Consider the following 25039-nt stretch of genomic DNA (forward strand, 5'->3'; position numbering starts at 1 on the left):
CAACAGTGACTCTCAAATCCATATAGCCTTAATGAATAAGTAAAGTTCCATGTTCTGTTCCCAGATGCCGCTGTGGAAATCCAGAGTAAGTTCAGTGGATGTATTCCAGAGATACCGGTGTCAGGGAGAGCTGAATTTAGCCTGATTGGTGGAGGAGGGAAATGGGATGCTTTTGCTTGCTGCATTGAAGCATAAATATAATCTCCCTTGTTAAGGTCTATAGTGATTCTCTGAGATACAACAAAAGGAAACTGTGGCTCCTCAGCATCGTTTCTTTCTTTAGTTGCCCTTTGATGATTGTAGCAGAAGCAAAATGTTACCTACATGTCTGAGGTGCAGTGCCAGAGAGGAACATGTCTTTGGGGTTGTTAAAGTCAAACATGTCCCAGGTGGGCTCCCTGACGTCAATGGTGCCTGTAGTGGTACAAGGAACAGAAGCTGGAAGGCCTTCTGTGACCCTGGCTGCAGTCCCTTCTGCCTAAATTTGAACCCCATCTCTGGTGACACTTGAGAAAAATGTCTTCTTTGCTATGAATTAGGGCAGAGCCCTCCTTGATCTTTGCATGAGGCAGATCGGCTGAGCACATGAAAATTGTAAGAAAGGCAGGGGTAACGTGGTTTTACATCTTTCAGTCTCTCTTCTCTTGTAACTTGCCTCATTCAAATTTCAGGGGTTTTTTGAGATCAATTATATTGCCCTTTGTCCATTCCAAAATTTAGCAGGAGGTTGTGTAAATAATAGTAATAAAATAAAGCTTGCAAACAACACACAACCAAAATTTTAAAAAACCCCAAACAATGCAAAAGAGTTTCCTTGTAACCAGCTTGATGTCAGCATCTGTGGAAATGAAATATTTAGCCCGGGATTCAGTGCTTATCCTTCTGGTGTCGGCACTGATCTGCACTGTCACTTAAGAAAATGAACAAACAAACAAAAAATAGTCTAACCTTTTCCCTTACGATGATAGTTTCAAAGATGTGAATTCGGGACTTGGAACTCATCGTAATGAGTTTCTCTGCACATAGCAGATTGTTCGGGGGAACTTGTGATGTCCCACCATGGCTTCTGTGTCTGCACTGTTGTGTCTCTTCCCTCCCTGCCCCCAGCTCCCTCTTCATGTGCTTATCTCATTCCAAAATGCTGGTGCTGAGATGTGGCCCAGGGGAGCAGCAGCTTCAGGCCCCATAGAGCAAGAAGATTTTTGACTTAGTTATTTTGTCATTTGCTGTTGCTGCTGCTCTGGCCTGGTGATGGTTGGGTCTTGGTGGTGATGGGCAGCAGGGCAAGGGATCATGCCTGCAGAGAGAGGGGAGACTTACACCTATCCAGACCCACGCCAAGCTCCAGATGAGGTTGCCCTAACACAAGCTTATTTGTAGGAACTTTTTAAACTGACCTTTAAACAACCCCTAATGAGATTCTGTTTGGGGATTTGGTTTTGGTTTATTTTTGGCAGCAGTAACAACCAAAACCCCAATAATATTTTTAGTTCTGCACAGCCCACAGGCATTAATAGAGCCAAAAAATATTCCTGAAAAGCGAGGCAGCGGTGGTCTGCTTTTCCCATAAATGTCACCAAAATACTAACCCCAGGAGAAACGTCTCTTTAAATGCTAAAAGCGAATACGTTTTCAGCAAAAATAGAAGTTGATGTAATAGACTTGACCTTTTTTGCTTGATCTTGCACAGTGCCAATGCTTTTTTGCTAATCTGGGGCCTTACCACACACAATTCAACCTTGCTGTGTCTCAGACATAACCTCTGGCGTGGGGCTGCGAGCCAAGCAGGGGGTGCAGAAGAGTGCAACGGCTCCGGGGTTTGCCCAGTGGGGTGAAACCTGCTGTCTCTGCTGTTTGCAGTGTTGATGATGCCTGATCAGTCTTGCTAGGATCTGGTGAGGGGTTGCCTTCAGGTGGCCTCCAGGTTTCCATGCTTTAGGCACTGGCAGTGAAAGCCATCCAGGTCAACCTCAACATAGGTCTGCCACCATCAATAGAACCAGTCAGCCTGTCTTTGTCTTGTGAAAAACTGATGGAACAGCAGTGGTGATGGGAAACCAAGGGAATAATGTGCTTGTATTCCAGCTGAAGGTCTTGCACTGATTACTTATGTCTTGGGGATAGATGGTTTGGTTCTCCAGGGGATGGGTGGACTCCTTATCTGGAGGCTGGTCTTGAGAGTGTCTTCACCTCAGTCAAACAGGCCAGTTGTCCCCACCTTGGAAAAGTCGTGGATTCCCTGGAGGACTGCTGGCTCTCACCTCGTCCCTCTGCAGCGCACTGATGCTGGGAGTCAGCATGCGCTGTTTTAATGACCACAGCAATGTTCTCATTGCAAAGGAGCCTGAATGTGTTTAAAGCAGCAAAACAAATTCCCCCTGACCCTCGTCCCCAGCTGAAAGTGAAAAGCACAGAGAGGTTGGAGGGGAAATGATACAGCTGGGTGTCCTGTGTGCTCACCCCCTTTAGAGGTGTGACCCGTCGGCCTCTCATGGAGTTTTTCTGAACAGTGTTCCTCCCTTATCAGCCAAGCCCTGTCCCCCAGGGCTGGGGAGGGAAGGGGTGCTGATGGGCAGGGTGGTACTGGCATCAGGGTGGTGGCAAGGACATAGGGGAGTGCGTACAGAAGGAGGGCTATGAGGGTGACAGCCAAGCGCCAGAGCAGTGGCCATGTAACATCTCCAGAACTGCACAGTGAACAGCTCTCAGCTCCCCCCAGCTTGCCAGAGGCAAGCAGTGCTAAGGCTGGGCACTGCTCTGCAAAGCAGAAAGGGCCTTTTCTGCCCAAACACCACCATGGCACATGTCATGGTGCCTGCCCTGCTTCCACTGAGAGCAGGCAACGACTGCCACTGTGTTGGGGCTGGATCAGGGGAGGGATGCAGTGTTCCTGAGAGGGCTGCCCAGCACAGCAGTGGCTGCTGCAGAGTTGGTGATGTGTGGCCACAAGCCTTTCGGAGCAAGGCACGCTTTATCCTTCAGATCTGTGCAGCACCCAGCATGTTTTGGATTTGTTGCATGGTTTTTAGCTGCTGCCCTAAAGCTTTTCATGGAGCTTCAGGTGGGCAATAAGTAGACTGGTTCCCTGGAGTCAATGTACTGTCTGTTTTTCAACTAGATTTCTCCTCTGCTATTATAAGCCAAATCCAGGATTTGGGAGCTTTGCTTTTAACCCACTCATGGGTTTCTTTTTACCTTTGATTCCTGCCACTGGGTAAAACCCACACAGCAGATGATGTCTGCCTTACATCGTGATTTATTACAAAGCTGAAATTTAGCCTCCATTCACCAAGCATTTTTGAACTAACTGAGGATGAGCCTCAGGCCTCTGACTTTTTCATTTCCTCTGGGAGTCTTGATATAGGGATTCTTGTGTATATGAATATAGTTGTGACCTTGCCCTACGTAGTCCTTGCAGGAAGCCAGAGAGGGCTTGTGAGTGTCTTTGATATTTTTATTTTATCACTTTTAGCAATCAAATAATTTTGAAAAGCCAAAAGTAGATGTGGGACAGGGAGATCTCCATAAATTATGTATTTAAAAACATATAAACATGCTGTAAACAAAAAAGATCCGTTTTCCCCATAAATTTGTATCCATAATTTTTCAATTTTCCATAAATTTGTACAAACTTTTATTTGTAAACAGATGGCATTTAAAATATCATCAGGGAAACCAAACACAAAAAAATACCAGTACAGTGTTCCAGCAGCTCAAATGTGGTTATTTGGATCATTTTAGAACTTATTTTTCCATTTGAAATTTTCATGCTCATTTAGGCTGAAGAAATGCATATGAAACATCAAACCCACACCTGAACTGGAAAAAAATATTTCCCTCTGCTTTTGAACATCTCCTTTTCCAAGCTGTCAGCTGAACACCCCGCTCTTCACAGAGTCCCTTTGGGCACTAGCAGTCTGCCAGTAGCTCATTTCTTCAGTCCCAGGCCTGCTAAATGCTGCTGCTGTTCCCACGAAGGCCTGTTTTCTCAGTAGGATGCCCCAAGAAGCATCTTGCTGATAAGCCACTGTTGGCTGCTCTGTGCACGCTGCCCCTGGCCTGCCTGTGCCTGCCCACGGTGCTGAGCTCCTGCCAGGCACAGGCGTGCAGTGCTGCTGGCTCGCTCTGTGCTCTGCTCTCCTCAGCCCTCGCTGGTTATTAATGTAGTGTCACAGTTGTGGCTGTGATGAGACCTTTTTCAGTCCCTTGCAAGGCCAGCAGCACTGCTTTAGCCACCTAGAAGAGGACACATGGGGGTGTTCCTGGCACCCTTCTCCTGAAACAGCGCCAGCTGCTACCTGAGTGTTGCTGACCATGGGAGGTAGCAGTGCACAGGAGAGCAAAGACCGGCCGTTCCCCTTCTTGGAGCTGGCTGCTAAGCCCTGAGAACAGCAGTGCTGTTGTTGAGGAGCAGGAGATGCTTTTTGTACTGAGAGCTTGCACCAGGGGTGCCAAGAAGAGGGTTTGGGCAACTGTTTGTCTTGGCTTCCACTCCATGTTACGTAAAACTGATGCAACTTTTCTGTGCAGATGAAGCATCTCCTGTGTAGAGAGTGTATGTAAGAGATGTAGGTTTGGGAGAACAAGAGGAAGGGAAAGGGGAGGGTGGGGATCCCTGATTCAGCCTTCATCACTCTGGGAATTTCAGTGGCTGCAAAAAAGCTCCTGTGCCTTTGGGAAAAGTTATTAGTAGCTCCACTCAGAAGCTGTAGTTGCAGCAGGCGTATGTGCTGTTCTGAGACTTGGACCTCTCACTCCCTTGAGATGTATTACTATTAATGCAAACCTCATCCACCCCTTCCCACTCTCCTTGAGGAAAAAAGTTTTCTCCACACATCCCCCCCATCACCTCCAGCTTTAATTACAGGGCAGAAGGGGAAGCTCACGTTAGATTGAGCGCTGTTTAAACTGGACACCAGGACAAACCAGTGTTTCTGCTTCCTGTGAAGACCTGGCAACCCAGACTGCTGCAAGAACATCTGGATGGGTCATTGCTCTCTGTGTGGAGAGCAAACCACCACCACACACCTCAGGTTTGTCCCGCACCAGTTACCTGAACTGGTAGCTGACTGAAGTGAACAATGCCAGTCTGGGTGCTCTCAGTTTGGGTTAAGAAGTGTTTGTTTGGGAGGTAGGGGAGTTAATTGTAATGGTTTCCTTATGGGCTCAGATTAGATTGCACTAGGAAATTAGGACATCCTCACAGCATTTGCACAGGTCTAATGAAATGCACTTAAAAGTGTAGGTTTAAAGCTCACCTAGGCATCTGTTGGTTTTCCTTTTAGAACTGATTTAATTATATTGGCTTAGAAAACAAGGCCTTCAGCATCTTGGATGCTCCTGTGAAAAAGTTACTCCTTGTCTAGTTTGTTTCACTAGGATTGTGCTGGTATGAACGCTTCACTGAGAATATAGAAAGAACTGGAAAGAACTGAGGGAAATCATCTAGACCCAACCAAGCAGTTGTCTACCCAAGTCCCTCCAGATGGTTTACATGAATGTCCTTGTCCTGCTGGGCTCAGCCTATTGAAGCACACAGACAAGATGTTTCCAGGCTGCACTGGGTAGGTGACTGCAGCATGTAATTCATCTGAATTTGCTAGGGGCTTCCCCAGCTCAGGGGGGGAACCTACAGGAAACACCATGGGCAGTTCCCACTGGTCCTTGCCTCTCCTGAGATTTTTGGACTCTGGCTTCAGCCCTAAGCAAAGCTCAGCAGCAGACATCCGTGAACATATTAAGTAGCAGACATGTGAAGAGAGCAAGTTAATTCAATTGTATTACAGCTGAGGTAGATTTACATCTCTACAAAGTCTGGCACTGTTTCTAAAGTGTTCTCTTCAATCTTAAAAATGGCTTTGATATGTGCTGAGCGCTGGAGAGGCTGTGATCAATTTGTTAGAATGAGTTTATTAAAGAAGAGAATTCCCGGAAGAAGAAATTGGGAATGTGGCACTTGTAATTATCTCCATCAATTGAGATTGATTCTGAAAGCCTGAGCTTCCCCTCTCTGGCTTTGCTGCAGCTCTGGTGTTTCACACATTAACTGTATCTCTGAGCCGTGCGAGTTGATCTGCTTTTCTCCTCTGAGTACTGGGTGGTTCCTCCTTCTCCCCTCCTCACCATGCCATGAGCAATTAAAAAATCCCATTTTGAGGTAGACCCAACCTGTGTGCAACTTTGGGTTAAATTCCACTGGCAGTTTCAGCTGAAAGCGTGCAGGAGACCTTGAAGCATTTTGGGTTTGGTGTCAAACTGAAATGTTTTGAAATGGCCTTTCCTCAAATTTCAAAGCTGATGCAAATTTTATTTAGCCTGACATCAAAAACCAGACTAGAGAGTAAAGGAAAATTTTTCTCTTCCTGTTGAAGGAACCACTTAGGCATGACTTAATCTTTAGGGTCTTACTTTGTTTTGCTGAAAGGGTCAACCCAGATTTCCTCTGGTTGCTTTAGGTTCGTGCCACTCACATGAAAAATCATCCATTCACCTTCCTGTCATTCACAAGCTTCTTCCAGTTTCTTGCCTTCTCCTCTGGCTTTCCTCCTGCACAGTCTGGTTGCCTCCTTCACCCACCCAGTTTGATACCAGCACTTGCTAACCCCCCTCTGTGATACACTCCCTCCTCCCAAGGCTGTTTCCCAGTGGAGGGCCATTTAATTGTTTGGCATAATTCCCTTATTATTCGGTGCCACACACGTATGTACACATAATAGGAATGAATAATGGATGCTAATAATGCATAATTAATTCATGATAAGTGTCTGTTACAAAGCCAGCATCAGAACAGGGAAATCCCCCATCTCCCTGCCAGGCTCCCAACGAGGGATTTGGAAAGACCCAAGCTTAGGTTGCACCCCTGTGCCTCTCCAAATTGCAGAGTGGGGGTAGGAGCGGAGATTGTCCCTGTGCACTCAGAGCAGAGGGAAGGACTGAAAACCATGATGCCAGGAGCTGGGTTACTCCCACATAACACTGTGTGAAACTGGGCTGGGGACCAGTTCCTCCCTTTCCTTACTCCTCATTCTTTCTGACCCAGGACAGGACAGCAGATCAACACCAGCTGCTCTCCAAACTCCCACCGCTGTCAGGGAAGACCTGTGAAGAGCCTTATCACTCCTGTTTGCTCATGTTTGTTTCCCCGTGTCACCATCCGTCAGGTTGGCACTCGTGTATGACAGCTTTGATCTTTCCAACTGTGCTGCAGGAAGCCTGGCAGGACCAAGGTTGCCTGCTGAGGACCATTAAAGCCTACTTGCTAATGTACCTGATGTCTGAGACTCTTTGCACTGAGTCCAAGAGCCAGGGTTAGGCTTGGAAATGAGCACAAGTTGGTTCCTACAGCCCCCAGCGCTTGTGCTGCTGTCCAGGGAGCACCCACACCTCCACCTCTTCTGCCTTACACTGAACATTACCAGGGCCACAGATGGTCTCTGGGTAGGCCAACCAGCAGGAGGTGTGTGTGGTGGGGAAGGAGTCTCCAGTGAAAATCTGTTCCATCTCCCTAAGTGCCATTGCCTGTCCACAGTTACCAGTTCCTGTCCAAGTGAACATGGGTAATATCTCCCTGTAGTTCACAGGGTTCACTTGTGTGGTAAATGCAGACCCCACGTGTTCAGAAGAGTCTTCAGTTGTCCCCTGACAACAAGGCAGAGCACCACTTTGTCTAAGTGGACTGTAGACATGGCTGTGACCATAATTTCACGCCCTATCAGCCTACACATCCTTGTCACATCTGTGGGGACAAGAGATGCAATGCAACATAGATGATCTTGGTTATGGCCCGTAAAGGAGCTCGATCAGGTTCTAACCTCAGTTGCAGGCATGGGGGATCTCAGCACCACCTACCACCAGCTTCTGAAGGCAGCAGTCAGGCTGTGACTCATCTTGGAGAAACCTTGCTCTCTCACCTTGTTTCTCCTGCTTCAGCAAGGGTTACAAGGATCAGGGGCTAACAACAGCTCGAAATACCCTCACAACAGCACCAGTGGTGCTGACGCTGAGCAATTGGACAAAGTCTTGGCTGTGATTTTCAGCATCTTCTCTGCTGTTCACATTCTCCTGACCCTGCTTCCCACATGTCCCAGTTTCCTGGTTTGCTGATGCCAAAACCAACAAGCCACTGCACTGCTGCTGTTCTCCATTACAGTTCCTTCTGCTCCTCCTTCATGTTCAGCTCCACACTCCTCTCCACTTGTCATCACTGACAGTGAAGCAGTTGCTGTCAGCCAAAGCCTTACTTAAGGGAAAAAGAAGTTTAAATTGCTCCAAGAGGGACTCTTCTGAAGACTGGCTGAAAGTGAGTGAGTTTCTTCAACCAAGTCTTCGAATACAGCAGTAACCAGGGAGCTCTTGCATGCTGAGAGAGGCAAAAAGCAGAAGAAATCCCTGCAAGAGGGATCTGACTCCAGATTATGCTGAGGACCTGCTCTGTCTGGCCACCCTCACCAGCAGGGATCGGGAGGGCTAGGAACAGAGTTGGGCTGTGAAGAGCCCTGGCTAATGGACCCAGGAAACCAGCATCTTGCCTGTGGAACTGCAAATATATCTCTTCCTGACCCAGTATGCATCCAGCTTTGTGGGAGCTTTTGCATCTTGCAGAGCGTGGCTGCTCTACCTTCCCTCACCCACAGCACAATTAGCAAGATCTGATGCTTCATTCCCCATAACTTCTGGGACACTTGCCCTCTCTACAGTGTGCAGGCAGCCAGCTCCTTGCCATGGTCTGCCCCCACCATGCAGGAGTCCTCTCCTCCCTGCTGCCTATTGTGCAGGCTCCACACCATCTGCTAAGGGTGCAAGGGGAAGCACTTTCCTTGTGCCATCCTGCAAACCCACTGCAAGGGAGTTCTGCTGATCCCAGGGACACGCTCCCATCCTCCCAAAGCTGGCAATACCACCAGTACAGCTCGCCTCCCACTTTCCCAAGACAAGACTCATACACAGAGTGCTGTCCTACCATGGCACACACTGCCTTCAAACTCCCCACCTCAGTGTGATGTGGATGGCACCAGCGTGCCAAAGTTCAGCTTTCCATGATAAGCAATTCAAGGCATTTAAGGGGTGTCAGATGCAGAAAAAGCTCATGATTCTGCAGCAGAGAAAAACTCAGTGAAAATGCAAAAATGTGTTTGACAAATCCATCAAGTTCCATCAACAGAGTGCCTGTGCCTGGTATTTCTGAATTTCTCCGTGCATGCTATTGAAGGCAGTAGGAGTATGCCAGAGGCTTTCACCAGAGCTGAGCTGTACCCTGGAAATGCAGCTTTCCACAAGCTAATCATATGTTCACAGGCAGGCACGTGAGCTGCGTGGTCTCACCCCGTTCATCTTTCCAAGGTCAGTAAAGTGACTTATTTCTTTCCTTTCTAGAGTTGTTTGCTGCAAACGTCCTGGCTCAGCCTTTGCTGTTTATCCAGTGACAGCGTAAGCGTGGGGGCAGGCTTTTCTCCCTATATCCATCCTCCCTTTCATATCTTGTGTACCCATGAAACATAGCAGGGAAGGCAATCCAGGAGAAGGAAAACCAAGCTGGGGGCAGAGCATGACCACAGTGCCAGCAGTATCCTCACCATCCAGGACGTAACCTGACCTCGTTGAACCAGGCAGACCAGTGACAGTAAGAGGCTCTGGTGGGCTTGTGGACATCACCAGGCAGGGGAAGATATTGCCTATGCAGCACTTCAGTCAGGAGCAGTTGAAAATAAAGCTAGAAACTGCACCAGACCTTAAGTACAGCTCTTAGAAACACGGGTGATGGGTGGGGGTCCCTGGTGAGGCTGGTCCAGGCAACTAAAGCCTACTAGTGCACAGAGAGGCCTGAAAAGAATCTTCATGTTTCCCCTTCTGATGGAACATGTGCATTTTTTCCCTTATCAGACTGTCTGAGCACCATGTACACTACTTGTTTTCCAAAGAGAGAGAAATGCTACAAAAAAAGATGCAGCACCAAGGGAAGAGCAAGATGCTGACAGTGCCCCAGGTGGGGAAGGCCACACAGGTATTTGGGTGAAGGAGCTCCTACGCCTCCCCACGAGCCACCCAGTAAAGCGAAGGCTTCCTGAAGTGCCTGGCAGGGAGGTTATTTGAGGTGTGAGTGTCAGCCTTCAGCAAGGACTAAAGTCTTCAGTGCTCACCTGGCTGCCACCAGGCCACCCCCTTTGCATGGAGGTGACACCACCTAGCAACTGAGGCTGCTGCAGTTTCTGCAGTGGCTCTTCTTGCTCTGACAGTGAAATGGGACTGAGTACGAAGGGTGAAAGGCTGGCATCCAAGAACAAGGCACATGAGCTGGATGCTAGATGTTACAGGATGACAGCTCTTCAAAAGCCTGCCTGGGGAGAGAGATGCTGTCTTCAGACTGAGCCAGGCTGGGGTAGCACAAACAACTTTGCTGAGCACAGAAACCATTGAGTTTCTCTTTTCAGCTCTCTGGATAAACTCAGGAACTGTTTTCAAGTATTTAGGAAAAAAAGATTCCCATTATATGGAGCTGAATGAGATGTGAAGGCCTGACTGAACATGAAATTAGGCCTTGATGTTTGTTGCTTCTCTGCCTTTCCTGGTGTCCAAATCTCTACTTAGACAAATCTGGTTGTGCTCTCAGCCCTGCACTGGCCTCATTGGAAATGCTCCACTAGAGTCTGTCCTGGAGCTGTTGTAATCTAGAATGTATGGAAACAAAATTTGCCCTACCATGCTCATTTAGAGAAACACTGAGGGACTTGTGGCCATCTGGCCAAGGATGATAGCTGGACATATTTGTATGGGAAATGTATGTGGGGAGAGGGTTGGTTTCAGAACATCTTGTTGCTCTTGACAAGAAAACACATTATTTTTCTTTAAGCAGTGCATTGCATGTGGTTCCCTTGCTTAAATCACTTGAGTATCGTGTTGGATCATATTGTACCCAAACTAATCTTCTGCATCTATCAATCCATCTGTTTGTGTTGAAGAATTCTCATAATGGGAACATGTCTTCAAATGTTTATTTAAAGTATTTGGCCTGGTTCAAGTCTTTATATAATTCTGGGAAATGAAGAGTGTTGCCCTTGGTGCAGCTGTGCTGCAGATTGTGACAGTAAGTCAAGGGGTGTGTGTTGTGCTGAGCCACGAAACAGACAAGCTGGCTGGAGGGAAATGGAGGGTGGGTGGCTTCCTAAGGATAGGAGATGGCAGATAGATAGCTTTGACATCTCAAGAATTAGGAACTGTAAGGAGAAGGATCTTTGTTGCTATGTCCCAGTCCTCAAAAAGATTTTAATTCTGGAAGTGAGCAGCTGCAGGAGCTTTGTTTTATGACACCTGCAGATGTTTTGTAGAGGAGCATCAAGCCCTGTTGTGCTGCTACATGAACAGTGCTTTCTAAACAAGAGGTATACTTTTCCCTGACTTCTTGAAATCTTAAATTTGGACAGGAAAAGAAGGTGCTTTTTGATTGCCCACCTTCCATGCTTATGATTTCATCTCAGAGCTAGTGTTCAGATGGAACAGGGTGGTCCATCAGCCTGTTTCTCACCAGCCTTGTTCAGTCAGCCCTGTCTGCCACAGCTGTATTGAGTTTGAGCTAAAAGGGGCAAAGCTCAGCAGAAAAGGGCTGCTTTGGGAGGAGTTTTGGGCTGGTGCTGGAGAGTGGAAGGCAGTATTTGATGTCAGTGTTGGGGTGTGCTGTATTGCATTGTTGGCTAGGTAATGTAGAAGGGTTCATTGTGAAGATGAGGGTCTGAAAATGTGGAGCTGCTGCTAAAGGTTTGTCTGTGCTGTTTGTTGGCTAGCTGGTGGGGAAGGGGAGGAGCAGAAGAAGTCAGAAGAAAAGGCAAAGCAAGGAGTGCCTTGTAGAGCAGAAATGTTGGCTTTGGCTGTATCCTAGGTCTGGAACTCAGAGCTAGGAGTGGTTTTAATCTCCACCAGTGCTCAGGGAGGGGTTACTGAGGGGGTCCTGAATGGTACCAACAGGTCCCTTGCAAGCAGGGCAGCTGACAGATAGATTCCTGCCTGCCTAGGTACAGCATTTGACCAAGCAGGTTTTGAAGGTCAGGCTCGCAGCTATATTTTGTGTGTGTGTCTGCACCCTGAGAGGTGCAAGGACATGCTGCAGCCTTGTGGGCCCATAATGCCTCTTTTCGTGGAGGAAAACTGGATTTCTGTGGTTGTGGGGGCTAGGAGGAGGAGAATCTTTGGATTTTGCTTTGTTCACTGAGTACTAGCTCTGCCTGAGCCCGGCCCGAGAGTGCCTATGGAGCTTGTGGTCTTTTCCCTCCTACAGAGTGATCTCTGCTGGTGGCAGCTTGATTGTCTGCTGGTCTGTTGACTGTTAATGATTGTCACAATTAAAAAAAAAAAGAAGTTACCAATTTTCTTTCCTGTGGAGCTGAAAATAATAGCAAAATCAATCCAAACTCCATAGCAGTAAGAACACAAATAAATTATCTAAGATGACCAAATTAAGCTGCTCACAGAACTCACGGCTGTTCTGTTCCGTTGCAACCATGGGATTCCAAAATAATTATTTCTAGCTGTTGAATGTGTGATAGGTTGGGACTTTTGGGGGGTTGGTTCTTCAGCAGGGGCTGGGAAATACAGACACTCCATGCAGTGGAAAACATGAAGATAACTGCTGGTATCACATAAGCGACAGCACGTAACAGTATTTGGTTGATGGCTTTTTTTACCATGCAAAAGCTGTACTCAAATAACAGCAGTGATATGCTCGCTACTTTCTAAGGTGAAATGCAGAAAACAAATTCAGAATGTGGCTCAGGTTGCCTAGTAATGATGTGGAGAGTCTGTTTTCTCATAGTAAAAGGCTGTGTGGGGCAGTGGGGAACCTGCAGATATACTAGAGCAAAGCCATCATCTTTTAGGGATGAAAGCAAAAGAAAGGTAAGAAAAGGAATTGGGGTTGCTGATTTCTTTTATTATAATATTTTTTTGCTGGCTGTGTCGCTTGCAAGACCACATTTTAGCTGTGATGCAGTCAGGGTGCTCTTGAATTTTTCTGCCTTTAATGAGGTATTCCCAGAACACTGTTTTATGGTGTTAAAGATTAAGCTGAGATGCAACAGGAGGGAAAAGTGAGACCTGCAGCACAGTGGGCAGTAGATTAGTAGGAGAGAGGCTTCTGATAATAGAAAAATGTTCTCCTTTCTTTGGAGAGTGATGTATCTGGAATAGCTACAGTATTGGACTGTCATTTCTGAAGGAAGAAGCACGGGTAAAGAGATGGGAGGAGAGAGGCAGTGCAAGCTCTTCTAAGGAGCGTGTTACAGACAGCAAGAACGAAGGGTGCAGTCCCGAGGGGATGCATTTGTGTCAGCGCTGAGCCTGGGGAGATGAGTTTTGTAGATGTCAACAGACAAAAGGTTTGGAGCACAGATTGTACTTTCTTACCCAAAATGCAGCACCAGTCTGCATTTTTCACTCTGATTTACTCAGGTTTGCTTTATCCTTATGCACTCAAATGACTTACTGGTGAGGTCAGAGCTCCCCTGGATTATGTACTCAGTGCCGGCTCTATTAGAGCCTGGTCCCCATTCCCAGCAAATGCTGGTTGCCTGTCTCTGCTGTACAGGGGCTGCCAGCCTGGGTCCAGCTGTGCAAGATGTGCAAGTACAGTCCCTCGTTCCAGTGGCCTGTCCAGGTGTTGATTGGCTTTGCACGCTTGTGAGGCAGCTGGCTGGGGGATCCTTGGATTTATGAGCAGCTGGAGACCCTCTGTTAGCCATCTGGGTCCTTCAAGTTGGCAAAGCAGTTGGGAAGGAAGCTGGGAATAGCTGCTAGTCCCATTCTACATCTGGGATTATTGGAGGGGTGAGCTATAAGGGCACTAACACTTCAAGGGTTTGTGCTAAGAGTAGGAGGTTGAAGTTGGTCTTTAAGGAAGAACTCCAGGCAAAGCTGACAAAGCTGAACTATGGAGCTTTCAGTTGACCACCACCAGTTATTCCTCCACACCTGTTCTCCTCCAGTAAAAAATAAGGCATGTCTGTCTTCTCACTGTAGCCTAATGGGGTCCCACCTGCACTTCATTTGGTTTTCCATTACCCACATCCTTTTTTAAACGGAAGAAGAAATTTCCTAGATTTAGGAACACCAGTGAATTCTTTGTCTAAAGACACAGCTTGAGAAATCAAGGCAAACTTGCTGATTAACTTAGCTGAGATAAGGAAAGTAAAGGAAATGCTTTCCTTGGAAAACACCAGATTTAAATGCCTGGACACTGGGGCCAAGTGTCATTTTTCATTTTTAAAACCATCTTTTTTTCTTTTTTTTGAAGTAAGTCAAAAATTGACCTACCAGGTGGGAATGCTACCTTGAGTGAGCACTGCAACTGCAAACTGCCTGTCCTGATACTGAGATGCCCAGCTTTCTCCCTTTCTGATGAATGCAGGTGGCTCCTGACGTTTAGGTTTTGTAGACCTTACAGTGGAGAAGAAATTGCTTTTGGAAAGTGTGTACCACTTTCCTTTGACAGCTGAGCTCTTGTAGTTTGAGGCCGGTTTTAATGTGTAATTAAGTGGAGCAAGAAAGGGGTTTCTGCAGCCCCAGTGATGTTCTCTTGAACATGGTGTACACTTAAACAGGATTAGCCAGCAAGCTGGTTTAGGGGATGGAGTCAGACATTGCAATCCTCACAAAGCTGGCTTTGCATATGGAAGAGGAGCTTGAGGAAGAAAGGGTTGAGGGTAGACCTTCTGCCTGGCCAAGGGTAGACCTTCTGCCTGGCTGGTAAGACGAGTCCAGCCTGCATACGATACCCTGGACTCACCTGAAGGAAAAACAGGCAGATGGAATGGGGAGGCACAGGCCCAGTAACCTGGGAGGTTGCTTTTGCAAGGAACAAATAGAGGCAAGGACCTACCTGGTGCAGCCCCTGGGATAAGTGAGCAGATACAGGTGAGGCTGTGGGTTGCGGTGGGGGATGTTAGCCGGGAAGGCTTTTGAACAGACATTGTAATGCAGCACACCAATGCCTGGTCACCTTGCTGCTGCAGCTTGGAGTCACTTGCTGTCTTGCCAAGTGAGACTTTCATGTGTAGCATTTTAAAAGAAGCATATCCTGTCACTCTGGTTGTGCTGTGCCATTCCCCAGCCAGGGACGATCTTGTTCCCTGGTCTCTAAGACAGAAGACCCCATGCCCTCAAGAGCTTATCACCTTCCTCAAAATGACATAAAGATGAAGTGAGGCCTTTCTTGGAAAGAAGAGCTCTCAGGTGGGATAAAAGGAAGCAGTGTGTTTATCCACAAATCAGATTATAATTCCGGGAGGCTAGAGAGAGGCAGGAGAGAGGAAGGAGACAGTGCTTGGAATTTGAAATGAGACTTAAAAGAATAATTAAGGGTTCTGCCACTGAACAATGCCAATGAACTGGCTGGGAATAAATCAGATTACACTTGAAGGAAGTGACCTGGAAATATATTACTGGCTGTCCCTTAGCCAAACCTCATCACCATAGGGTGTCATTGAATGGAGGGTGAGGTAGCCCTGGTCAGAGCTGGGGGGAGGGAACCTACTGGGCAGGGGCTTGGGAACCTCTAAGGTAGCCTTTCTTCCAGACCATGGAAACCTCTGCTCCGAGTAGGACAGCCCTTGTTGGTACAATTTTGCCTCTTGAAAATGCACACAAAATCTTTTATTAAAAACCCTGCAGATGAGTTAACAGCTGGGAGAAGCTGGAATATGATTAATGTCTTGTGAATTAGCCCTGGAGGTACTTTATGGAAATAAGATTTACAACACTATTACACGCAGTCCTGAATGTGTTTTACATTTTTAAATGAGGAGAATGAATGTTTCTCTCTGCTCTGCTCTCTCCTCCCTTGGGCCCTTGCAGAGGTATGGAAAGATGATCCCTGTTGATTTGGGATGGGTGGTTTTGGTGCTGGGGGAGGTATTGGACTGTGCAGTCAATTGAATGACTTTACTGGCCCCAGTGCTTTATCAAGCAAGGAATCAAAATGTGTCCTGACATGTAGGATGCAATTACAAGTCATTAACAGAGAAATTATAGATGCTAGAATGGAAAGAAGGGATCTATCAGGCGGCTTTGTCCATCTCCTCTCTGCCAACGCAGGATTGTTCCTGACAGCGTATGGTTCAGTGCTTCTGGAATAATTTAGCTCCTGACACCTTCTGAGCAGTGCAGTGCTTCGAGCAGTCCCATTTCTTTTAGTCTTCTAAATGTTCTAGTTAAAATTTTCCTTCCAGACTACTCAAGACTTGCTAGAGGGAGATGGCAATCTCTCTGGAAGAGGAAGGAGGTGGAGCCCCTGCCCTGGGTGTGTGCCCCATACTGAGGGGGATGCTCTGTGGAGACCTTCCTTAAGAGGAAAGGCAGGTGTCCCCTTCTTGAAGCCCTATGCAGCTGGGACCGTGGTATGCTGGGTTTGCCTTGCTACAAGAAATGTAATGAATGACCTATTTGGTAACAGCAAAGCTCTCATTCCTTATGCATGTCATCTTGCAGCTGAAGAGACATTGAGGTCCTGAAGCTGTGTGACCACCTTGTATGACACATACCAAGTGTCTTCTCTCCTAGTGTGTGTGTGAAATGTTAGAAATGGGCAGCTTAAGCTCTCGGTCTGGTGGTTCTGCTAAAGTCAGGCCAAAAGGTGTAGGAAGGAAGGAAAAAATCCCAGGAATACCTGAAGAGCAATGAACCACACACTTCCATCTCCAGAACTGACCACAGGTGATGACACCAAACTAGTTCAGGTAATCAGAGGGTAATAAACCTGTTGAAAATATAAGAGATGGTCTTGAGGGAAAAGGTGACAAAGTGGGTGTGTCCGCTTTTTTGTCTCTACTAAAGCACTGGTTTTATTGTTGATTAGATGATGAAAGAGCTCTGAACTAGCTTTGAGCTCACACTAGTTTTGAAGCTGGTTTTGTACCCAAAACTCAAGTAATTTTCCATGAGTTCCCAGTGTTTTCAAGAGCTCTGTTTAAGTGGGGACTGTTTTGCTAGAACACCCTGCCATCCATAGGCATCCTCGAGCTTGGCAGAGAGCCTTTCTGCTGAAAGCCTGGCTCTGTCCCATCTGACTAACTCAAATGTTCTTGGACCCCAGAATGATGCCACTCCATTAAAGGGTCCAATCAGACCTGCTTCTGTATCTGGTATGATATCTGCCTCAGGCAAGATGAAAGCTACAATTATTCAGTGGTTTGCCGAATACTTTTTGTTAGATTAGAAATCTGAGAGAAATCAGGAGCTTTGTGAACAGAAAGAGGAGGTGACATATCTCTCCTGTACCCTAAATGCAGTGGAGGAGTGGGATATCTGAGCCATGACCAGGCTAGAGGAGACACACAAAGCCTAGCAGATCCTCCCAGTCCTTTCTGAGATTGGTTTCCTCTCTGGACTGCAGGTCAGGAAGCCCAGCTCAGCTGGGAGCAGTGCTGTAAAGCATGGATAGCTTCTGGTGGAGGTGGGTGCCTGCATGAATGTGGTGCAAAGATTTGCTTAAAGCTCCTGTGTGGCACGTAGCCAGGACCATGCAGGGAGCTACAGCATGGGCTAGCTCTGTCCTGTGCCCGTGCCAGCTGGCTGGTGGCACATCCAATGCACTTTTCCAGCACAGCTGAAGAGCCCCACTGCTGCAGGTTGTCATGATCGGGAGGTAAAGTCAGTCTGCTGGACTTTGAAGGGACAAGTGGCTTTCTTCTGGGCTTGCAAGCATCGAGGGGCTGCGGTGTGGTGTTGGGAAACTCCTGCGGTTGCAGTTGGCAGGGATGTTGATGCCAAGTCAGTTTTATTAGTTTAGTTTTTATTACCATCTAGTGGCAGGCTTTGGGAACTGAAGTTTCAAACCAGGATTAAAACTATCCCAGAAGGTTGCAAGATGTAATCCCACAGCCCTTTACTTTTTTTGCCCTCACAAATTCTATCTTTCAGTTGGATTTGTATTTCCATTAATTGTTGGTTTCCCATAAATTCAGCCCCGAATCTCCATGTGAAGAGGATTACATAGGCTTGGTTTACAACCCACAGCTCCCTTGGTGTCTCAGTCTCTTGCACAATGTAGCTTGAAGACAGCAAACAAATCTGAAAAGATGAATATTCTATAAATTACCTAGAAACTAATGCAGGACAGATTGAGAGGGAGCTGATGAGGGGCTCTGAATATGTATGATAAGCTATCGAGCTTTTAAATTCAACTTGCTCAGCACTGGAGGGCTGCTAAGACATGTGATGGTGTTGCTGTGTCTGGACTAGCAGGTGTTTTGGGTGATCAGGCACCATCCCTGAAGGGATTCTCTGTCAGAAAGATGAAAACCTGCCAGGGACAGACAGGAGTTGCACAGGGCATGAGTTTGCATGGTCACGCCACCACAACAGGTCACATGCAGGCTTGCTCTACTGTCACTAGCATGAAGTTCATAAATCTTAATCTGAAATTGAAAGTTTCCAAGAATCCCTGTCCAAAACAACATCTTCTACTGCAGAGAGAGAGATGGACTTTTATAAACTCCACGCACTGCAGTTCTCTTGAAGTTGAGCAACTTATTCCAGACAGGTCTGTGTTCATGCTGCTTGTCCTGCAGTAATGGAAAGGAGAGGTTATTGCTGTACTTTCAAAATAATTATAATCCCATTCTTTAATTGTTTGAGATCAAAGACTGGCAGCTTCAGAACTGTTAACTAGAGACCATTCACTCCCCTTGTTCTGAGAGATGTTCCTCATGGCTCTGAGGATCCCTCTCAGTTACATGCAAGGGGCACTTCTGGGGCTGAGCACTCTTCTCATCAGCTTGTACAGCTAATCGTGCCATAGCTGACTCCGTTGTCCCCCACAAACAAAGCACTGATTCATGGAGTGTAGTGTGATTTATCTCCTAGGTTATTTTGTCGATGGCTAATTGCATCGTACCAACTGGAAGCAAGAAACTGTGCAATAAGTGGTTAGTCCATGACTTTGTGCTTTTACAAAGGGTTCTTAGGGACACAAGGCTGGAAAAGGACTCAGAGATACCTTGTCAACCATAGTTCACCTGTCCTTAACCTTACATATGAAAGGGTGAAGATTCCAACTCGGAAGCAGAACAAAGCTGGAAATGACTGATTCCAATCATTGCCAAAACAGTTTAAAAAATACAACACTTAAAAATCATATCTTAAATACCAGACCTCATCCCCCTCTGACCTTTGCCGTTCCTTGTGTTGCAGCACGGCTCCTTGACCCCACTCTGAAGAAATGTGCTTGCTGTGGCAGACGTTCCATGAGGAAAACCAAGGTTTGCTCCTTAGCTCCATTTTTTTTTCACATTTCTATAATACTCCACTTGGCTCGGGGTAATGATGAATCTGTACTTATGTTTTCTGACATTCAGGTAGTGTGAGGAGATGACTGAAGAGGGGGCTGAGGCAGGCTGGGGGAGTCCTTGCACATCTGTTTGAGGAGAGGTATTTAATAAAATAATTGGAGAAAACCTTCTGTGCTGCATAATTCAAGATTTATAAGGATTTGTTTGCAGTCACACATGAAGAAACAGTCTTCCTGCTTTCTGAAATTCACCCCTTAATTTTTTCTTTTGGGGTATTTAAGCCGAGCTACCATTGCTGAGCTGGGGAAATAGGAGGCTTGAACGGGAACAGAAAAGATAAGGTGCTTCATTGATGGTTGGGGAGGGGGTTGTGGTTTTTGTCATCCTTTTTTTGGGGGAAGAAAAACTTTTGGCCTTTCTTCTCCATGGGATTTGACACTCTGAAGCGAGCTTTTATTGGATGCCAGACCAATCAGTGATCCCTGGGTGAGCTCAGAAGCTCCTTGAGAGGCAGGTGCCCTTGGGTGTATTTGCAGGCGTCATTGTCAGTGCATGTTCTTGCTCTGTAGTAAGTAACTAAGTGGAGGGAACAGCAAATGCTGCTGTATAACATCTCTACCAGCCTCTTAGCCAGGTTCATGTTGCTGCTTGGACTCTGATGTGTTTGGTTTGCTGGTTGTGGCAGAGACGTTCAACACTTTGGCTCAATAGATCTTTAGGGGTGAGGTATGTTTTGGTCTGTCTGGAAAGACTGACCAGTGCCCTGCCAATTGGCACAACCTCTGAAGGTCCCAGAGGGTTTTAGGAGGGAGGGGGGTGCAGTCTGGATTCACCCTGCTGGGTGAAGGCTTGTGCTGAGGACCCGGCTGCTGGGGCCTTTCACTGCAGGCACCCGCAGGAGGGCATTTCACTTCTGATACGTATATCTCCATAAGAAGCTTTCACCCAAAGCTGCATTTACACTCCACTTCTAGGAGATTATTCCTTCCCGTCACTGCAGGGAGAGGTAAATTGTGCTCTGGGAAGTGGAGTCCAGGTCCCTCTGTCTGTCCCCCCTTCTCAGCTTTTGATTGTTTTAGGCCAAACAAAAACCTTTATCTGCTTGGTGCTTGAAGGCTTTCATGGCAACAGATATAAAAGATGTCAGAAGAGCTTCTCTTACACAGTACTGCATTGTACTGCTTTTATTCATGCCTCTCATCGTGCCATGGGGTTAAGGCAATAAAAGCCATGTAGGTGATTCTGGCTCCCTCTTAATGGTCTTTAACTTCTTCAAATAATTGTGTGACTTGTATCCTATGTTATCTGCTGGCCTCTATTTATGGCTCAGCAACCGTGAGCGAGTTATAGCTGATAGATGAGGCAAAAGCTAAAAAGGGAAGTTTTCTGACATCACAGCAGATTTTAAAAAAAATCATGTGTATCTATTCTGGGAACCCAGCTGTCAGGTTGGCGCTACGCAGGGTGTCACTGTGGCTTCAAGTGCAGCCGTAACAGTACGGGGACAATTCAGACAAGCAGGTTCCAGTTCTGTCTCCAGTGTCCTGATTCCTGCAATAAAACACGCCCGAAAACTGGAATCATAGAATATCCTGAGCTGGAAGGGACCCATAAGGATCATCAAGTCCAACTCCTGGAAAGAAGCTAAGCCCAGCCTGTGGGGAGGGAAGTCATTCCAGCAGGCTTTGAAGTTTCACGCTGGCACATCCACTCCTCCATTGCAATGTCCTCTGATCTGATCTCCATCCCCACAGCGCAGCCCAGCTCTGCCAAACAGCGATGCTGGCTGATGGTGCTGATACAGAAAGAAACATAAGGAAAATGTGGCCACCTCCTTTTCAGTTCCTCTGGCAGCAAGACTGGACAGAGAGGTCCCTTGGAGCGTGCTCCATGTCTCTGGGCTGGTTCTGGAGATGTGGGTTTAGCAGAGGGTCATCATCTTGCCATCATGTACGTACAAGTGGAAGGTGCCGTTCTGTCACCATCAGCAACCAGTGGTGCTCACAGCCAGCACTGAAAAATCATAAGCACAGAAGAAATACAATATTGCTTCCAAAACTGAGATGCAAAAAATAACAATCAAGAGTGCTCCATGCTTGCCTTTCAACAGCTTTCTTGCTACAAGCACCATGATGTGAAAAACATTCTCCTGCTAGCCGGTGCTGCGCGGAAATGTAGCACACGGGCATTCGGGGCCTGCAGAAGCTTCAGATGCTTACAGTTTGCTGGTTATACTAATGCTTTGCCTTGCCTGACCTATCTCCTCAGGGCAGCAATAAAAATAACCAGCTTTAGTCCACTACTTGGCTGCTAATTGTCCACTTGTAGATCTTAGTCCCAGCTGGGCCTGCTGCTGCCTAAAGGCAGTTGTGTTCAGTAAAGTGGCTGCTTGCATTTACTGGGAGCCTCACAACAGAAGCAGGTGGTTGCTATTTTCCATGCAAGAAAGCTCTTTGGAGGAAAGGAAAAAGGGGGCAAATGAGGAAAGAGAGAAAAGAAAACAAACTGAAAACCCCAAACCTGACCAAATGAACAATGCAAAGCATCTAGGAAAGGAAAGCCTCTGCACCGCTCTGGTTAAAATGGAGGGAGACCCAGAGTGTGCAGAAAGCAAAAGGGAAGAGAAGCAATATTTCAGGAGGTAGGATGGAGGAGAAGAAACGCTGCTTCTGCCCTTTCTCTGCTAACTGCTGCGTCCAGGGCTGCCTGCTCTGTTTTCGATTTCCATCATTATGCAACATATTTTCCAGGGAAGATGCAGCTCCCCTGTACGGCTAATTTAAGCCTCCTGATTATGACTTCCTTCAGTGAGTTACCTTTTCTTGCCAGCTTACAAGTAGTATGTATTTTCCCTGGGGCGCTGGAGACCAGAGGTGGAAACCTGCAGCTAAGCACAAAGAGAGAAAATGGCAAGAAATCACTTTACCGCCGCAAGCTTCAGAGCAATCCTTTCCTTGAGTAGGTGAAAAAGGAAACTTCTAAACTGCCTGTCACATCCTCTCACTGGTAACAGACATCACCTGGAAAGGGGACAGCACGGAGCTTGGCTCTGGAAAGAAACAATAGAGGAAAAAGCCCCACAGAATGTGCTTGTTCCACAGCTTTACTTAGCAGAAACTGGATATTTTTTTTTTGTATCAAAGGAAATGTTGCTATTTTTAAATTGTTTTTCATGCAGAAATGTTAAAGATAAAGTCTTTGATATTTCTTGCCTGGTGACATCTTGGGGGCAGGGAGAACCTGTGAGTCTATCAAAAGACTTCATACTACTGTACTGAATTCCTATATCTCCTCTGTTGTACTATCCAACATCTACCCCAGCGCCTCATCTATACGCTCACAGCACGTATACGTGTGAGAAGAGAGAGACTGGTTGGGCACAGACTGTTGACCTCTCTGTCACTACAGTCATCTGGAGGCATCAGATAAAACTGATAGGAGCCGTTTGGAAGCAAGGAAAAGACTATGATTCTTCATTCAGACCACAGCTGAACTGTAGATCATCCTGGAAAAGGACATCACGAGTGGCAAAGGTTTACGTGGGATCAAGGGGAAAGTGGTTGTCTAATGAAAGGTGTTTCTACTAGGGCTGCTAAAGGCAGAGGAATTGTATCCGTCTCAGACTCATAGGACCTGGAAAGGTTTTAAGGTATTAGAGAGTATTAGGATCTTGTGGTCTTGCCTTGCTCTTACCTTTCCCTGACTTTCAGCTCCTGTTAGAAGTGACATACTAGGACGGGTGGCCAGTCCCATGAGTCTTTATGATGATCCCTCAAACTTAGAATTTTATGTTTGCATTTAGAAAGTGAAGGATGAATTCTTACAAAATGCTTAAAGTGATATATTAGAGTATTTCTAACTGGTTTTCATTCATCCTTGGAATAAAATATTGTCAGGTTTGCATTTTTATATTGTTCTGCATTGTCACAAGATGTTTTACTTGCAGGCACACATCATTTTTTGAACCTAAATCAGTATTAGGTCAGGAATTTCCCAGAATGATATTTAACAATGTTAAAAATGTGGAAAACTATCCTATGAATGAGTTGTAAGAGGTAGTTGTTCTGATGTGCAGGTCATCTCATTCCAAAATAACTCCAAGTATGCTTTTCAGACAGCTCTGGGCTGGGGGACTCAGTCCCTGGGTGGCCTTAGTAAGGATTTTTCTTTTTACTTATAAATATTTTGTGATTCTGGTAGCCTGAGGATATAAAGGCTTCCCCCATCTTCAAAGGGCTGAAGCTGTGGCTGATACTTTGTTGTTCTTGCTGTGGATTTCATAGCTGGACAGCATATTTCAGCTTGTTAATTGTTTCTGAGCAGATGAGTTCAATGCCATTGGTTATGGTGCTCATAGAACAAATAGCTGCAGCCTCCTCCTTATTTTTTAGGAAGGATTGGCTGGTCTGGTGATTGAGGGCTACTATTTACAAATGTGGATGTGTACAGAACAAACAAAAGTCCCTGTGTGAACTTACCAGTGTTTCTATTTTTATGGACAGATTCACCTAACAAGGAGTCCAAAAATTTATGAAGTCAGAAACTGGTTGGAGAACACATGAAGCAGTGGGAGAAGAGCTTAAAAACCTCAGGATCTCATCATTCTCTCAATCACAGGTGATAATTTAATAATCATTCATGCAGATTCATCTGCAGATACTCAAGCAGTAGGTTTCCTCCATATTTTTCTAATTGGGATGAAGGAGGAGGGGGGGTTTCTCTGCTTAAATTCAGTGAAGAAAGCAGAAATGACACAGTGGCTGGCTTATTGCTCTAGTTCATACCCTAATATTCATATACCCCTCTCTGCACTTCCAGGGAGCCATGAGCAACCTCCTTGCTGGCCTGGGCTGAGCTTCCAGTGGGAGCCTAGGAAATTCCCTAGGAGCACATTTTTACTGCAACATGAGCACAGGGCAATGACAGGCGCTTCCAACCTTCCCTTCTCAGTAGATCTAGACCAGCATCATCCATAACAGATTGAGACAGCACAGCAAGCTGTCGTGGGCAATCCCACTGTTTGAGAGCCGGAACATCAGTGTTTGTAGAGCAGCCTGATGAAAGCAATGCTGAGCATCATCTGTGTCATTCTGGCCATGCCCAGTTGCTGCTTGCTTACACAGAAAGAGAAGTGATGGTTCCTTGATTCACTAGTTTCTTCTCATTTTATTTTTTCCCACCTCAGACTGGCTGAAGGCAGTGACAAGTTTCCATCCTTCAAATAATTCAGTGTAAGTGGAAAACTATGGGACGCGGGGATCAGCACTAATTGTATTAATATTTGCTATGGGGATTAGCTCCGAAGAGCTGATAGTTCATGGTCTCTTTGTTCATTGTGGCTTACTGCCCATGGATTCCCTCTCTGGAAGTGTCTTGCTGCAGCATTTCTGTCTTTTGAGGACAGTCTAATGAGCTGTGTGGGTGTTTTTAGACATGAATCACATGCAAAAGGCTGATTCTCATTTCTTCTTTTTTCCCCTGACATACTAGGCAAGTTTAGAGTAAAAAACAGATTTCCAAATTCCCAGGCTTCTTTTTCAGCTGGAAAACAGCACAAACTTTTATGCTCATTAATTGTTGTCTCTCACCCTCAGTAGGTTTAGGTGTTACAGAGGTACCGTGGTTTATGCAGGGACAATGACTGTAGCAATGGGGACCTACCACATTAGGTATGCTAGCAAGCCTACTTTGAAACTCATACTGCTGGAATTTCTTGGAAACAACTGTGTTTAGGAACAGATAAGCTGAATTCAGACCCCTCCAGTACACTT

The 25039-nt window shown here is 46.3% G+C and overlaps 1 long non-coding RNA gene across 1 annotated transcript in view; it reads left to right on the top strand.

Moving 5' to 3' along the window:
- LOC311195767 overlaps window positions 1-23827 on the top strand; it is a 34682-nt gene extending 10855 nt beyond the window's left edge. Inside the window, exons 2-3 of the long non-coding RNA XR_014617527.1 lie at window positions 19171-19238; window positions 23771-23827. This is a non-coding gene — a long non-coding RNA (uncharacterized lncRNA). The remainder of the gene's footprint in view (window positions 1-19170; window positions 19239-23770) is intronic.
- Window positions 23828-25039: the final 1212 nt, after the last annotated feature.

This window comes from Gallinula chloropus (assembly GCF_964237585.1).
Source record: "Gallinula chloropus genome assembly, chromosome: 11".
Taxonomy (NCBI): Eukaryota; Metazoa; Chordata; class Aves; order Gruiformes; family Rallidae; genus Gallinula; species Gallinula chloropus.